Source organism: Rutidosis leptorrhynchoides, chromosome 1 (assembly GCF_046630445.1).
Source record: "Rutidosis leptorrhynchoides isolate AG116_Rl617_1_P2 chromosome 1, CSIRO_AGI_Rlap_v1, whole genome shotgun sequence".
Lineage (NCBI taxonomy): Eukaryota > Viridiplantae > Streptophyta > Magnoliopsida > Asterales > Asteraceae > Rutidosis > Rutidosis leptorrhynchoides.
In genome coordinates this window covers 584,497,208-584,516,203 of record NC_092333.1, presented here as the reverse complement: position 1 = coordinate 584,516,203, position 18,996 = coordinate 584,497,208, and the positions used below count along the sequence as shown (strand labels likewise).

At 33.8% G+C, this 18,996-nt stretch overlaps 2 pseudogenes; both read right to left on the bottom strand.

Annotated features, from left to right (window-relative positions):
- Positions 1–10,457: 10,457 nt before the first annotated feature.
- On the bottom strand, positions 10,458–13,088 carry LOC139846380 (adenine DNA glycosylase-like; annotated as a pseudogene).
- Positions 13,089–15,665: 2,577 nt separating this feature from the next.
- LOC139846364 (adenine DNA glycosylase-like) overlaps positions 15,666–18,996 on the bottom strand; it is a 56,102-nt pseudogene continuing 52,771 nt past the window's right edge.

The following is an 18,996-nucleotide window of genomic DNA, read 5'->3' as shown; positions in this document are numbered from 1 at the left end:
TGTATCGAGACGCTGAACGACTATAATTGTGAACTTTGTTATCACCCTGGCAAGGCCAATGTTGTAGCTGACGCTTTGAGCTAAAATGAGAGGATGGCACCTCTTCGTGTCCGAGCCTTGAACATCACCATTCATTCGAACCTCAATAGCCAGATCCGAGCAGCCCAAGATGAGGCTCTCAAGGAGGAAACTATATGTCATGAACACTTGAACATTCTCATTTCTCGATTCGAAGTTAAGGAGACTGGACTCCGATGCTATGCCGGAAGAATTTGGGTACCTCGTTATGGAGATTTACGAAACCTTATATTAGATGAAGCCCACAAGTCTAGATATTCGATTCACCCCGGAGCGGGTAAAATGTACCACGATCTCAAGGAACAGTACTGGTGGCCGAATCTTAAGAAGGATGTTGCAACTTATGTTGGGAAGTGTTTGACTTGTTCGAAAGTTAAGGCCGAGCATCAGAGGCCCTCTGGATTACTACAGCAACCGGAAATCCCACAATGGAAGTGGGAAAGGATAATAATGGATTTCATTACCAAGCTACCAAAGACGGTGGGCGGATACGATACCATCTGGGTTATCGTTGACCGCCTTACCAAATCTGCACACTTCCTAGCTATGAAGGAAACCGATACGATGGAGAGACTCGCTCAACTGTACATCAAAGAGCTTGTATCTCGTCATGGTGTACCTTTATCGATCATCTCAGATCGCGATCCCCGTTTTGCTTCTAGATTTTGGCGTTCCTTACAAGAAGCCATGGGAACCCGTCTCGACATGAGTACTGCATATCACTCACAGACCGACGGGCAAAGCGAACGCACGATTCAGACTTTGGAGGACATGTTGCGTGCATGTGTCATTGATTTTGGAAAGTCCTGGGAAAGGCATTTGCCGCTAGCCGAATTCTCTTACAACAACAGTTATCATTCGAGTATTAATGCCGCACCTTTGAAGCATTGTATGGCCGCAAGTGCTGATCTCCTATTTGTTGGGCCGAAGTAGGCGAAACGCAAATCACCGGACCTGAGATAGTCCCTGAAACCACTGAGAAGGTTGTCCAGATTTAAGCGAGACTCAAGACGGCCCGTGATCGTCAAAAGAGTTATGCCGACCTAAAACGTAAAGACTTTGAATTCAACGTGGGTGACCGTGTAATGTTGAAGGTCGCACCTTGGAAAGGTGTGATCCGTTTTGGAAAACGTGGGAAGATCAACCCGCGATACATTGGTCCTTTTGAAATCTTGGAGCGTGTTGGACCCGCTGCTTACCGTTTGGATCTTCTAACTCAATTAAGCTCCGTTCATCCTACCTTTCATGTATCGAAATTGAAAAAGTGTCTTGCTGAACCGGAACATGTCATACCTTTGTAGGAACTTACAATTGATGACAAACTCCACTTCGTGGAGGAACCTGTTGAAATTATGGACCGTGAGGTCAAAACTTTGAAATACAACAAGATTCCGATCGTCCGAGTACGATGGAATGCCAAATGAGGACCTGAGTTTACCTGGGAACAAGAGGATCAAATGATGCAGAAGTATCCTCACCTTTTCCCGACTCCTCCATCTACCTCAGCTTAAAATTTCGGGACGAAATTTTCTTTAACAGGTGGGTAATGTAACGACCCTGGAAATTCCAACTTTTATTAATAATATTTATTATTAATACTTGCACATTAATAAATATATTTTTATACGTTTACTTGTTATCGTACTTGACTTTACATGGCCCGACACGTCTTTGTGAAACGCGTACTTTTCACAAATAATATTTTAAAATATTATTTACATTCATGATTATTTATTATTAATCATTTTTAATTAATTTAAGGTTAGTAGTTAATTACTTGGGCTTTATTTATTTTAATTGCTTACTTGGACTTGGGCTTGTGTTAATGGACTTAGAAGCCCACCCTACTTATCTTAATGGATTAATTAAGAGCCCAACATTATGTTAATGACTTATTAAACTTAATCAAGGATTAGTTAGTGAAGGAATCTAGTTACAAGTATCCTTACACCTTGTTCCCATGCTACTTTGCTTTTATACCACTTCAAGCATTCACCATCTCCCCATATTAGAAAGTTGAAGTTTGACATTGCCTCTTTGGGACACCCTTTTGGCCGTCGGCCTTGGCTCACATGGGGAAGAGTTTTGTTTCAAATTTTGGTTACTTATTCTCTCATTTTACTTCACATTTCACACACACACTCTTACTTGCACTTTCATTTACTCTTCATTCTCTCTCAAACTTGTAAGTTACAAGGCTTCTTTTCCTCTTCTTTTTCTTGAGAAAACCAAACCCATAAACCTACATCATCATCATCATCTTTTACTTGTTTAAGTTACTTGTTGTTTGTTGATTGTTTACTTACTAGTTGCAAGAATCAAACTTCCTATTTTATTCTTCATATTATCTTGTCATTACAAGAACAAACAAGAACCTAAAATTTCTAGTTTATGGTTCTACATTTAATGTTTTCAAGATTTAAAGTTCATAAATTTCATATTCATACTTGTGTTCATGTTTGTAGACTTAAATCCTAAGATTCAAACTTTGATTTGAATCTTCCTAAGTATGAAACAAAACATGAACATAATACTTGTACTTTAGTTTATTTCTTTCTTTTGTAAGTACTTTAAAGTTTGTGATGTTGTTATTTTGGTCAAGTGTTACTAGTTAATCTTGATCTCATTTTTCTTGAACCAAAGTTAACTTTGTAAGTTCAAGAACATGGAAGTATAACTTTTTAGTTATAACTTCATATACTTGTGTTGGATCTAAGTTTCTATAGCTTATGGTCTTCTAATTTTGTTGTAAATAAGAGCTTACAAGCTTACATACAATTTTCAAGTTGAAAATCTAAGTTTAATAACTTATGGTTTCATTAAAGTGTAGATCCAAATTTTGTAACTTAGGATCTAACTTAAGAACACTAGATATAGACTTTCTAGTCTAGGATCTTTAAGATCTAGCTAAGATCTAAGTTCTACAACTTAAGATCTTGATTATTTAGTTTACTTTCAAGTTTGTAGCTTAATATTACTTTTGTAACTCAGGTATGTGTCGGATCTAAGATCTTGATGTAACTTTAGTTCATCAAACTACATACAACTCTTAAGTGAGTTGTGCTACATATCTTAGACTTGAACAAGTGTTATTATGGTCAAACCTTGGCTAAAATGATGCAAACCCATCAACGAGTTGTACACTTGAAGCTATACGCATCAAGGATGAGAACCGTGATGAGCATCAAGCACCAAGAACCCACCGGAACACCTTTAGCTACTGTTTCTGGAACTGATCAGACTACCTGGGCTATTGTAAAGTTTATTTTCAGTTATTTCAGTTCGATTAAATGATTTTCGGTTTATACCTCATCTTAATCCGAGTTACGGTTTAGGATCTATGGCCTCCCGAAAGTCACTACACCCTATTAACGTTGTGCTGAAATTTCTGAGCTACTCGCACTTAAACTGTCACCACAGTCTAACGAAGATGAGTTTGGTTCTGGAAATTGGTCAGCCTCTAGGGGACTCATATACGGAGCCATGCCATTTCAGTTTGTATAGAGGTCGTGGCTACTGAACGAAGTCAGCCTTTATTTCAAACTCTACTCTTGAATGAAACTACTTTACACTTTTGTTTAATGATGAATGATGATGGTACTTAAGACCTAATTTACATACATTTAAAACTTTGGGAACGATTTACCGACTTAGTAACTTTTGACTTAGGTTGAGGACCTTTTGGACAAACGTACTTGCTTACTTTTCCCGAGTCAACTTTACTACTACTTTTCCACTGTGAGTTATAGCATCCCTTTTTACTTTAACTATTTTGGGAACTGAGAATACATGTGCGTTTTACGTTTTACATACTAGGCAGGAGTACTTAAACTTATTATATGTGTGGGTTATACAACGGTATAAACTTTCCCCTTAGCTCGGTAACGTTTAGTCATTGGTCTTTGAACCGGTGAACGCGAATCTTAGATATGGATCCATAGGGTTTGACATCCCCACTCGGGCTAGTAGCGCTAGCATTTAACGGGTGTTTAATACTTCGTAAGCATACGCACTCGCCAAGTGTACTTTTAGGGGGTGATAAACGTTAAGTTAGTTACCAAGTGCCCACGGTTTTACATATACTTTTCATACTGTTTTGAAACATGTTAAAGCATTGAAATCTCGTGGCCTACCTTACATTACTGTTATATTTAAACTATAGCTCACCAACCTTTGTGTTGACATTTTTAAGCATGTTTTTCTCAGGTGCTTAAGGTTTGCTTGCTTCCGCTGTACTAGTCATGATTTGTAGACACCCGCTGCGCTTGTTAGAGTTGTCACCGCATGAAACATTTTATTTGTATTCAAACTATGTTACCTTTTGAAACAATGATTTGTAACGACCATTGGGTCACGTACTATTACTAATTGCTTCTGTTCATTGAAGCATACTTTTGTTGTAAGACACTTGATGTTGGTTAAGATATCACCTTTATTCACGAATGCAAACTTCTTTTGAAACAGCATATAGTATTTGACCTTGTAATGATCATGTTGTTGATGATTCGTACACGATGGTTTTGTACGGGGCATCACATATTGTAAACTATTAATTACGGTGATTGTCTATATGTAGAAATAATCAAACCTCAAAAACCTTGGAATTTGATATATAATTATGGTGTGCCTTTTTCAAAAGAATGCAATGTTTACAAAACGTATCATGTAAAGGTCAGTACCTCACTGTGAAATCGATGAATGATGTGTTAGTCCAAAGGGATTTGGACGGATCATCACAACCTGCGAGATGCCGGTGGTCGGGAAGAGTAGAGACCAGAAACTACAAACCAGGAGAAGAATGAAGACGGCGGTGGACGATGTTGAAGACCAGAGAGAGAAGCCGGCGAGCAAGTGTAGATCTGTTTTGCACCAGAAATGAGGTAGGGAGGTTTTTTATTGAAGCTTTGTGATAGAAAAAGGAGATAACGTTTAGCCGGACAAAAATGAAGAGGAGATTACGTTTAGATCTGGCCGGAGTGGAAGAGTTTGAACAAGTTAAAGATGTTTCACGGGAACCAAGAAAAGAGAGCAAAAGTTGAGCAGTGATAAAGCTAAAAGAAAGTATAAATTCAACGAGATTCTACATGAATGATGATTGTGCTCCAAAAATTCTTTTTTGCTCATTTTTGTGTTTGTATATATGCCCTTTTCAGGAGCTCGTGTACATTGCTTTGGATTTGGCTGTTTTGGTTCTCAAAAATGTATCAGCAACCTTCTTTTTTGTCTATTTTTACTTGATTTTGTTGAGCATTTTGTGTTGATTGAAATGGAAAACTGTAACGAATTTTCTTATATTATAACTTGCTAAAAATATGTTCAAGGTACAACTTCAAATATTGTTGGATCGTTTTTTCTGTTCCATCTATGCAATTGTTTTCTACATAGGCAACCATGGACTCAATGGGTGACGACCTTGTGAAAGTCTTCAGTTATGAAAAAGAAATATCGGTATAATTTTTCAGGCAAAGAAACTAATGCTAATCTCGAAAACGTGTTTTATGCTTTATGTTTTTAAGTCACTTCTATTTAAACGTGATGAACACCAAGCCCACACTAATCAACATGATTGATAAGGAGATGTGATGCGAGAACTCGACTATGCATACCTATTTTATGCGAACACATTACATAACATCCAAAAGGGTATAAACTGTAGATCTGGTGTTCATGTGTCAAAATCTCATAGAAAAGGTGTGAAAAAGAGGTGATATTTTCACTTTCTTTTTCTATAAATCTATTACAATTTCATGCAATGTTCCAGACATACCATTCACTATATACTAATGAGAGATTTATACAACGTATCATTTAAGAACGGATTAGTAAATTTAACTGTATCTATCAAAATTAAACTTGAAAATATCATCTCCCTAACATAAACCACGACACCTGCACACCTAAAGGGAAATTGATAATTGCATCTTATAGTACAACTATAGTTAGACACACACAATAGCAAGTTGCAGTATAAAATATTTTAAATCAACTTGAACTTATAAAACAAAACCTGTTATTTCCCATGTACTTTACATAAATAAATAAAAAGCCTTATAAATTTTAGATCATAAAATATTAAAAGTATTATCTAATTTTATTAGGTCATGTGTTGCTAGCAAATCGAGTAATTGCTTTGGGATTAGTTGGCTCATAAAAAAAGTCGGATATCCAAGTATAACAAAAGATATTACTTTATTTTTGTGGTAATAAACCTTCCATACCTTTCAAAAGTAGATGTGTTAATTTTATAAATTTGCAAGTAGCTACATAAATTACTTTAAATCATCATAAACTTATAGACAAAACTTGTTATTATTACCCATTAAATTTTAATAAGTATTCTTTTTTTTTTTTTGGGAAAAAACAAAACAAATTATTGATTATCAAGCCTAACCATCAAAATGATGACTTAACCCATTAAAAATAAGTCCCTCCAATGATCCATTATAAACTTGGATTTGAGGGCTTAAACGAATTACAATATGAGTACACATTTTAGATCATAAAAAATAGAAAGTAATATAGAATTATAAAAATAAAAGTATTATAGATCATAAAATATAAAAAATTATTTTTGGAATTGAACATGTATCAATTTGATTAGAAAAAAGCTAAGCCCACATGATTTGGGCTTTATCCGAATAATTCGGAATTTGGATTGTACCCTATAACCATCTTTTGAGTTAAATACCGAGCCCACATGATTTGAGCTTTATCTTGACTAATTCATAGTTCAAGAAAGTCATCCTTTAATAAGGATGATGCCTCCACTTGGATCATAGTTCCACGTTACTAGACTAGCATGAAGTTAAATCTAAATAGCATTTAAATATTTTCCATCACATTTATTTGCAACCTATGTGGGACTATTTCTTTTGTTTTTCCATTTAACAATACGTAACACAAACGAGCGCCTTCTTTTAATAACGATAAGTGGCAAAATTCCAATTGGTCTTCTATTTTGACCCAGTTAGTACATGAGGTGTAATTCTAGCCAAATTTTGTAGTGACCCGAACTTTTCCATGTTTATATATATTAATTGAGATTGATATTTACATGATTAAATGTTTCCAACATGTTAAGCAATCAAACTTGTTAAGACTTGATTAATTGAAATATGTTTCATATAGACAATTGACCACCCAAGTTGACCGGTGATTCACGAACGTTAAAACTTGTAAAAACTATATGATGACATATATATGGATATATATATATAGTTAACATGATACTATGATAAGTAAACATATCATTAAGTATATTAACAATGAACTACATATGTAAAAACAAGACTACTAACTTAATGATTTTTAAACGAGACATATATGTAACGATTATCGTTGTAAAGACATTTAATGTATATATATCATATTAAGAGATATTCATACATGATAATATCATGATAATATAATAATTTAAAATCTCATTTGATATTATAAACATTGGGTTAACGACATTTAACAAGATCATTAACCTAAAGGTTTCAAAACAACACTTACATGTAACGACTAACGATGACTTAACGACTCAGTTAAAATGTATATACATGTAGTGTTTTAATATGTATTTATACACTTTTGAAAGACTTCAATACACTTATCAAAATACTTCTACTTAACAAAAATGCTTACAATTACATCCTCGTTCAGTTTCATCAACAATTCTACTCGTATGCACCCGTATTCGTACTCGTACAATACACAGCTTTTAGATGTATGTACTATTGGTATATACACTCCAATGATCAGCTCTTAGCAGCCCATGTGAGTCACCTAACACATATAGGAACCATCATTTGGAAACTAGCATGAAATATCTCATAAAATTACAAAAATATGAGTAATCATTCATGACTTATTTACATGAAAACAAAATTACATATCCTTTATATCTAATCCATACACCAACGACCAAAAACACCTACAAACACTTTCATTATTCAATTTTCTTCATCTAATTGATCTCTCTCAAGTTCTATCTTCAAGTTCTAAGTGTTCTTCATAAATTCCAAAAGTTCTAGTTTCATAAAATCAAGAATACTTTCAAGTTTGCTAGCTCACTTCCAATCTTGTAAGGTGATCATCCAACCTCAAGAAATCTTTGTTTCTTATAGTAGGTTATCATTCTAATACAAGGTAATAATCATATTCAAACTTTGGTTCAATTTCTATAACTATAACAATCTTATTTCAAGTGATGATCTTACTTGAACTTGTTTTCGTGTCATGATTCTGCTTCAAGAACTTCGAGCCATCCAAGGATCCGTTGAAGCTAAATCCATTTTTCTCTTTTCCAGTAGGTTTATCCAAGGAACTTAAGGTAGTAATGATGTTCATAACATCATTCGATTCATACATATAAAGCTATCTTATTCGAAGGTTTAAACTTGTAATCACTAGAACATAGTTTAGTTAATTCTAAACTTGTTCGCAAACAAAAGTTAATCCTTCTAACTTGACTTTTAAAATCAACTAAACACATGTTCTATATCTATATGATATGCTAACTTAATGATTTAAAACCTGGAAACATGAAAAACACCGTAAAACCGGATTTACGCCGTCGTAGTAACACCGCGGGCTGTTTTGGGTTAGTTAATTAAAAACTATGATAAACTTTGATTTAAAAGTTGTTATTCTAAGAAAATGATTTTTATTATGAACATGAAACTATATCCAAAAATTATGGTTAAACTCAAAGTGGAAGTATGTTTTCTAAAATGGTCATCTAGACGTCGTTCTTTCGACTGAAATGACTACTTTTACAAAAACGACTTGTAACTTATTTTTCCGACTATAAACCTATACTTTTTCTGTTTAGATTCATAAAATAGAGTTCAATATGAAACAATAGCAATTTGATTCACTCAAAACGGATTTAAAATGAAGAAGTTATGGGTAAAATAAGATTGGATAATTTTTCTCATTTAAGCTACGTGAAAATTGGTAACAAATCTATTCCAACCATAACTTAATCAACTTGTATTGTATATTATGTAATCTTGAGATACCATAGACACGTATACAATGTTTCGACCTATCATGTCGACACATCTATATATATTTCGGAACAACCATAGACACTCTATATGTGAATGTTGGAGTTAGCTATACAGGGTTGAGGTTGATTCCAAAATATATATAGTTTGAGTTGTGATCAATACTGAGATACGTATACACTGGGTCGTGGATTGATTCAAGATAATATTTATCGATTTATTTCTGTACATCTAACTGTGGACAACTAGTTGTAGGTTACTAACGAGGACAGCTGACTTAATAAACTTAAAACATCAAAATATATTAAAAGTGTTATAAATATATTTTGAACATACTTTGATATATATGTATATATTGTTATAGGTTCGTGAATCAACCAGTGGCCAAGTCTTACTTCCCGACGAAGTAAAAATCTGTGAAAGTGAGTTATAGTCCCACTTTTAAAATCTAATATTTTTGGGATGAGAATACATGCAGGTTTTATAAATGATTTACAAAATAGACACAAGTACGTGAAACTACATTCTATGGTTGAATTATCGAAATCGAATATGCCCCTTTTTATTAAGTCTGGTAATCTAAGAATTAGGGAACAGACACCCTAATTGACGCGAATCCTAAAGATATATCTATTGGGCCTAACAAACCCCATCCAAAGTACCGGATGCTTTAGTACTTCGAAATTTATATCATATCCGAAGGGTGTCCCGGAATGATGGGGATATTCTTATATATGCATCTTGTTAATGTCGGTTACCAGGTGTTCACCATATGAATGATTTTTATCTCTATGTATGGGATGTGTATTGAAATATGAAATCTTGTGGTCTATTATTATGATTTGATATATATAGGTTAAACCTATAACTCACCAACATTTTTTGTTGACGTTTTAAGCATGTTTATTCTCAGGTGATTATTAAGAGCTTCCGCTGTCGCATACTTAAATAAGGACGAGATTTGGAGTCCATGCTTGTATGATATTGTGTAAAAACTGCATTCAAGAAACTTATTTTGTTGTAACATATTTGTATTGTAAACCATTATGTAATGGTCGTGCGTAAACGGGATATTTTAGATTATCATTATTTGATAATCTACGTAAAGCTTTTTAAAACCTTTATCTATGAAATAAAGGTTATGGTTTGTTTTAAAAATGAATGCAGTCTTTGAAAAACGTCTCATATAGAGGTCAAAACCTCGCAACGAAATCAATTAATATGGAACGTTTTTAATCAATAAGAACGGGACATTTCAAATTTCCTATCTAGTAATTTATAACAGAAATTTTGAAGTAGGACTACCAACAAAGTGTATCACACACATTGCATTGAAGCAAAATTTGCACGCTGACCAGGTTTCCTAGTGTGATCAAGTCTGGTTTATCTTGATACGAGACTTGCTGCTCTACTCTGTTTAAACTTTTGGACCATATCGTAAGCCTGCATATTTAGTATTGTGTCGTTATTCATTTATATGTCATTATTGTAAACCAAGATCACTAGAGAAAAAAATTATGTTTTTATGTAACTAATCTTCAAACAGATTTATTTCAGTAAAAAAACTAAGCCCACATGATTTGAGCTTTTTCCCGATAATTGGGTTTTCGGGTAACGTCTTGAATCTTTTTGCATTAAATGTCGAGCCCACATGATTTGGGCTTTATCCTGACTAAGTTGTAGCTCAGGAAACCGATCCTTTAATAAGGATAATGCCTCCACTTGGATCATAGGTCCACGTTACTAAACCGGCGAGAAGTAAAGTCTAAATAGCATTAAAATATTTTCCATCACATTTATTTGCAACCTATGTGGGACTAGTCGTTTGTTTTGTTTTTCCTTTTTAACAATACGTAACACAAACGAACATCTTTTTAATATCGATATGTTGCAAAATTCCAATTGGTCTCCCTATTTTGAACCATTTAGTACATGAGGTGTAATTCTAGCCAAATTTCCTATCTAGTAGTAATTTTATAACAGAAAATTTGAAGTAGGACTATCAACAAAGTGTATCAAGTCTGGTTTATCTTGATACGAGACTTGCTGTATTCTGTTTAAACTTTTGGACCATATCGTAAGCCTGCATATATTCAGCTAGCGTTTGTCAAAAGCCATAATTAAACATCATCTTTCATCATTCAGTGAACCATAGAATTTCAAAGCACAAAAATTAGTAATTAGTGATGAATGAAAAGGTAAAAAAAAAAAAAAAAGTTGTAGTAATTCCCTATCTTGACAAGGGGTATCTAAAAGGCCTAAACCTAGAGTTCAATGAGCAGATTATAATTATTAAAAGTGTTATATATTTTGGCAATAATAATAATAATAATAATAATAATAAACTTTAAAGCCACAACATGTTTACCTTTCTAACTCCAGTTGATAATCCCAGGGTAGCAATGGTTTTGGTATGTACATACTTATAAGACATCATTCCTTTATCCTTCATTTTGTTCAAATCTGTAACCAAATAATAACACTTTCTATAAAACAAAATTGTTATGATATAGAAGGTTGTAGAAATTATAAGCACAAGTGTTCGTCCCATTTATCACATTTTCTTTATAGCTTGTTTATTTTCCCATTTGATCCATAAATAAAGGTTACTTGATTGTAACCATAACATTATACATCATGTGTAACATCTCATATACTAACATTAAATTAAACTTGACACATTTCTGTTAATTAAATAAACTTTAAATTACCTTGTGAGCGTAGAACCAGTAGCTCGATATACATCTTGAGACGAATGTGAGTAAAGATATGAACATATTCTCCTATTTCTTCTCTTGTAACTATATTCGACTTCCTATTAAGCTTTAAACCAAACGATTTTTTCAAAAAATCATCAACAGCCGATCTCCTTGTTACCAAATCAGTTTCTCCATCCAAAGAAACCGACGGAAACTCCCAAAGACCAGCAAGTAAACCCCCTTCTGGTCTCTTAACTAATAAAAAATTATTATTTCCCGTATCAAAATTAATCAATTTACTTTCTTCACCTTCTTCTAATATTTCAACGACACTAACGGTCGAAAAATCCCGCCTTTGTTTCACCTTCGCAACTTTAGTCGGATAATCAGTAACAAGTGCTGACGGGTTATTCTTGGACTCTGAAATCGCACTACATTGACCAAAAACCGGGCAGGATGAACAATTAGGGCTTAACGGAGTACATAATGTAGCACCGAGTTCCATAAGTGCCTGGTTGAAATCACCGGGCCTAATAGGATCAACTAGTTGCCCCTCTAGTCTCCTGTTAAAAGTATCATCTTTAAATGATAATCCAACGTTATCTGAAAAGGAAGACGTAACTAAAAAGTGAACATACCAGATGTTTTTGACAGTTATGTTGTCTTTAGGGTTTGCAGAAATTGTCTTTAATCTAGCAATCACCCTAATAACATTTCCGTCAACCACAGGTACTGCCTAGATTAATAACATAACATGTGTTAAAATTACAAACGTGTTCTAAAACAAGAAATGGAAGAATTATTTTTTTAACTACTCACCTCGTTGAAGGCTATAGAGGCAATTGCACCAGCTATGTATTCTCCTATTCCTTTAACCTTACGAAGATCATTTACCGATCTAGGAAATCGCCCTCCTTCTTCAACAATCATTTTTGGCATATTTTCTGAATAATAATAATAATAATTTATAATACCTCAATAGAAGCTTGAGCTAGGTGATGAACAGAGGGCCATTTCTGAATCCATCGATTGAAATAATCAATAACAGTTTGAACCCTAGTTTGTTGAAGCATGATTTCAGAAACCCATACAGCATATGCTTTTACATCAATATCAACATCATCATCAGAGTTGATTCTACGCCATGGAAGGTCTCGTTTGTTATCATCGTACCATTTTAACAACGATGCCCTGATTTTGTTAACTTGGTGTTGATTAAATTTAAGAGCATCTTCTATGTCGTTGATTGTAGAATCTTGTTTAGGTTTTGATTGACGTGTTCTTTTGTTGGATTTGGTTACCATATTAGCATCTGCAACAGTCTTGTTGTTGTTGTTGTTAAGTTTCTTGTTCTTCATGTTTGGATTTTGGAAGTGAGCAGAGGTTAGTGTGTTTCCCGCTTCAGTTAGGTTAGGGCGCTGCAATTATATACTCCGTATTTCTGCTACTAAATTCTTTTTATTTTTTTTTATTTTTTTAAATAGTCCATTTTCCACTTTAGTTTAGCTCTAGTGGTCCCCACCCTGTTGGTGGTGGCCACTGACGGTGATCTACCACCATGAGAAGGTGGTTACGAAGTGCTGACTTCTGTGGAGGTAGGGTGATCTACCACCATGTTGGTGGTGATTATCCGACATTAAGGGGAATCAAAGGAGGTGGTGGTGGGTGGATCTTCGGCTGCGGGTTTGGGTGCTTAATAGTCGTAGGTGTGTTTCAGATCATGTTCCTTTCTTCGGGGTTGGACCGGACGACATTCTCTCGGTTGGAGATCTAATCTAGATCTGGGGTTGATCTGGTCTTTTGCGGTTCGAGAATTTTATTTGACGGCATGTGATGTTGTGATCGTTAGTGATGTTCTGTTGCAGTTACGATCGACGTTCTCTCAATCTCCACCATTCCTTATGTTTGCTGCTTTTACTAGTGTAATTATTACATATGTATTCATGTTGACTTTGTTTACAATTCTTTACTTCCCTAGTTAATGTAATTAATTGTAATAATCCCTGTGGGATGGACATTCATTATAGAATTGTAATAGTGGGCAATATCATATCTATGCATTGCACGGCTTGTTCCAAATTTCTATACTTCAAAATTTATGTTTAACTTGATGTTGGTCTTAATCTGTATATGTCTAAATATGATTTTTTTTTTTTTTTTTTTTTTTTTTTGCATATGTGCTTGCGAAAAGTTGTACATTTAAGAATGATTCCCCATCATTCATTGGAGGAATTGCTCGAAAACACATAAAAGAGATTATAGATTGTATTTCTACACAATAAGTGACTTGGATAGTTGAGTTATATATTTTGTGTTGTTACAATCACACTTTGTAAATGTTGAGGTAAACGTTTAAAATACCCCGTAGCATAAATTAATAGAAGGATAATTTCTATACAAACTCTAAATATGATATAGTTAACAATGATATTGTTTTTATTTTTTTAAAAGGCAAAATATTATGCAATCTTTTTTTTTTCTCCTTTTGTTTGTTGCAATCTTTGCAATTAGCTTAGGGCGGTGTAATTTGTTTTCTCTATTTCTTTCGTGATGTATCGTGTTGTTAAGGTTGTCCAGTCAACCATGTACTATTCGTGATTGTTTAATATAAGTCCTTCTTGCTTTTCAAAAAAAAAAATATTATATTAAACACGAAGATAACAATACGGGCGGTCTAAAACATTAGTCTTCTTGAGCCTTACATTACACGAAGACAAACGGATTCACGAAACTAAAACAATGATATAGTAAACATGATGCAAAAGTTTGTTAGGTTGTGTACGTTAGCAATGCATGAATTATTTAAAAGAAAACTTTTTCATTTCATCATTTTTAACATCATCATTTTTAACATGGTAACCATATTTACAACTTCGGATTTGATCGAAAAAAATGTTTATGCTAAGCCCAACAAATATCATAATATTAAAATAAACAAAGAGATGTGATTGTCTTACTAAGAGTAATGTATCAAGTTTCTTTAGTAATTAGTAATACACAGATTTCTATCCACTCGATCGAGCTTCGCCGGCTAGAAATTACTTGCAAAAAATAACAATAATATCCATCAAATCATCATTCGAACTAATTATAAGCTCGCCATGTTTTTAGTTCTACGTAATGCAAATTCAACAATGTAATCTCAAAGAGGGTGTAAAAAGTTCCTCTCTTTTCCACTTCATCTTCTCAAAATGCAAAGCTTCTAACTTTTGAGAGTAAATTAACAATGAAGCTAGAAAATGAGAGGAAAGTGAATGGTATAAACGTACATGTGATGATGTTGCACGGTTTGGTTATCTTTCTTGTACTATATATACTCATTCAATTAGTTCTACGTAAATGAGTAGACCGATGTTACTTTCCATAAAACTCGTACGTACTATTTCAAGCTTTATATATTTGTCTTATGTTGGTATACTAACCTTACCTTCAATGTTTTTGCACATCCACACATAAATTCTTCCAATGTTTGATAATCTTCATCAAGTTCATCCCAGCCTATGAAAACAACAATCTTGAAATCATGTATATTTCTTCAAAGAAAGTTTGCAAGCAACTTATAGCAACTTATTCTTCTTTTGTGAACTGAGTGTAGATGAAAAAACACAATAAAAAAGACATTAATAATATCGTTTTCAAGAATAAAAGATGATCTCCTTTTGGAGTAATTTTTATACCACATAAGAATCAAATAATCATGTTTGTAGTATTTAAGAAGTGTGAACTGAAATAGTTAATGAATACCGGGAGTATGACATAAAAATTTCTAACTTATCAATGCAACTACATGTAGTACCTAAAAGATCTACAGAAATTAAACATGGAAAATAAGTAAAACAAAGGGTCTAATGTAACAACATAACCTCTAGACAAAAATTAGGAGATACCAACCTTAAGATGTCATCGCTGATTTCTGGAGTAATAGTAATGATTCTTCTTCGATTTCTACGGTGTTCTGAAGTTGTTTTGCCTTATGACCTGCCACATACACACAATGTAATAATTTAGATTAGTTTGTTTACTGATGAAGGATATTCAAGAATCAAGAATATAAATGATGTTTCATAACTCATCGGAAAAATAGAAGAGATTGGTTATTAATTACTAAATTAATTTTAACAATGTAACTTAAAAGACTTCACAACATCAACTCAAATGTTATTTTTATTATTTAAAAGAATTAATTGTTCGTATCTTTTTTACCATAGATTTTTATCTTTTACTATAGATTAATTAATACATGGGATAAATCATATTTATTAGGCCATATTAAATCCTATGGGAGTCAATCTCTCTCTCTCTCTCTCTCTCTCTCTCTCTCTATATATATATATATATATATATATATATATATATATATAAAAGATATGTCGTTTCTTTGGCTCTGTTTGGATATCTTTGTGTATAATGTGTGTTTAAGATATTCGGATCCGTTTAGAGTTATTTGTTGATGTAGAGTAAGATTGTTGCATGTATCATTCATTCTACATGAATGATTTTTTTTTTTTGGCGAAAATATATATATATATATATATATATATGTATATATAAGAAGATCGTAAAGATCCGGTGGAGTACACAAACGATTACAATTGAAAGGTCTCGCTCCGATCGTCCTACTCCATGGACGATAACATTGAAAAAGAGCGAACACATTGAAAATGATTGAAAATGAAATTGAAAGATACAATACAATCGTACATCCCACCAAACCTAAATCTAAAACTATATAAAAACTAATCTCGTATCCAACACCGCAATCGCCACTAAATAGAAGTCGCACAACTAAAAAGAATGTCGGGCACTCCAGCAACACCTAACCCGAGGCCTGAAAACCAAAATAGCCTCTCGTACCCGAAAACCCTGTACAACTCCTAAACCAGAGAAACACAAGCCCGTCGAATAAGATCAAATTCCCGTTCGAGCGAAAAAAGGACCCCGAGAGAACACTCTAGTAAACATCAATTTTCCGAGGACAACTAAGTCGAAACACGTCGGCAACGACATCGGGCCTACCCTAATAGACCCGACTACGGGAAAAGTATGAACTAAATACACAAACAGTAACCACCAGGGGCAAACACAGAATCAAACCTAAAAGAAACCAATCTATCTCCGCCAAATTTTCTGAGGATAAACAAACCCGCAGATCCCAGCGGCTACAAACCGTCGACTTGCCTCCACCGACTTCATAGATAGCTGTCAGCAATTGCCAACAACCACCTCCATAGGCTGCAGGTAGCAACTCAAGGTTACCAACAACATCACAGCAACAAGTCGCTTGATGCCGTCGTCGAACTCAAGTCATCACCAAACTCCCGGAAGTAGAAGCCACTCACCTGTTTTGTGGCTTCCCGCAGCCATGTTAACAAAAGTTGACCGCCAGGATCCAACGAAGGCTGTTAGCAGTCGTCCTTCGTCGACAAAAGCTTCCGGAAGGCAAAAAACTGCCGGATTCCACCAGTCACACAAACACACATAACGCCGGAACCAACCCAACGGCCACCAAACCCCACCCACCGATGCCAACCAAGAAGGAAGTAGAGTTCCGAGGAACTCGCCGCCTACAACCAACAGGGTGCAACACGCCGGCGAGGGACAGAGGACGTCACCGACGACCGGAAGCCACCTAAAACCCCAAAAACCCCGTGACACCCAGATCTCGAGCAAAGAGACTCAGGATCGCCGCCTGGATGAAAAGAGAGTAATCGGAGAACCAGATGCGTCCCAACTCGCCGGAGAGAGAGAAAATTCCGACATTACCTTATTAAACGACAGAAAGCGAAAAACACCGAGCCACCGGTGTGACAGCCCGGAAATTTCCGACCAAATTTAAACTTAATCTTTATATGTTTCTGAAATGATAAGCAAAGTCTGTAATATTGATTCTCAAACTTTTTGAACTAATATTATATATTCAGTTAACCTTTGACTATTGACCGACGATTCACAAATATTTGTAAATAGATATATATATATATATATATATATATATATATATATATATATATATATATATATATATATATATATATATATATATATATACAATAAGTTGGAATATTAATTATTCATAAATAACTTGCAATGTGTATTTAAAAACTGATTTATGTATATTAAATAAAGATATATGCATATATATAATTTCACGTTATTTAGTAAACGATAGTAACATTCGTTTATTGATTCGATTGATATTTAGATAAGTTAACTAAAACGTTTAAGAAGAAAAAGTAAAACACTAATTTACTACAGTATTTTCGAATTGCTACAGTACCCGAAAAGCTACAGTGTTTTCAAAAATCGCTATTTGCTACAGTAAAAATCATTTTGCTACATTGTTTTCGAAAATCACTATTTGCTACAGTAAACACTATTTGCTACAGTTAAAAATTATGTCGACAAACTAGAAAACAAAACGAACATGAGCTGGACACAAGTGCCATGCGATCGCATGGGCGTATGCCTTCCCAGCCATGCGATCGCATGGAAGGCTGGGACAGGTGAGATCCTATAATTTCGTTCGATTTCAGGCAAGTTTAAACATATATCCTTCTCATCTATCTACCTCCCTATCTATCTCCCTATGTATATATATAATTATTTATATTATTATTATTATAATTATTATTATAATTATAATTATTATTATTATTATTATTATTATTATTATTATTAAAGATTAATATCAGTATTAATCTTATTATTATTAGTAGTTTTGTATTATTATTAGTATTATACATAAAATACTACGATGAGGTTATGTCCAAATGATTTCAAAATGATTTTTTCGAGCGGGAAAGAGCTAAGGAAATTATGAGTTATAGCTAAGGAGGTGATGGGTATTATTCGAGGGTATTGCTCGTGAGTCAAACTAGTATTTATCATCTCCGTTGCGTCTACGTACTTTCCAACAATATTGAATCACAATATTGATACGTGAGCATACATATCTTATCTTTTATATATTAATAGTGTATCCATGTCTAGTGCTCGAGTATATATGTTTATGCATGCTTGTATGCTTTAATTTTGTCGTTAGATAGTTTATGATGAATCGCGAATTTGATGCATATGCTACTGATATAAAGTATATGATATGCATGTTTTTGGAAAGCTGGCAAAAAATTATTAACTTTTCATTTAGAAATCGCGTGATTTTGATGAACGAATTAAAAGATATGGTCAACTGAATTATGTTTGACGTTAATTGAAATTGTGTT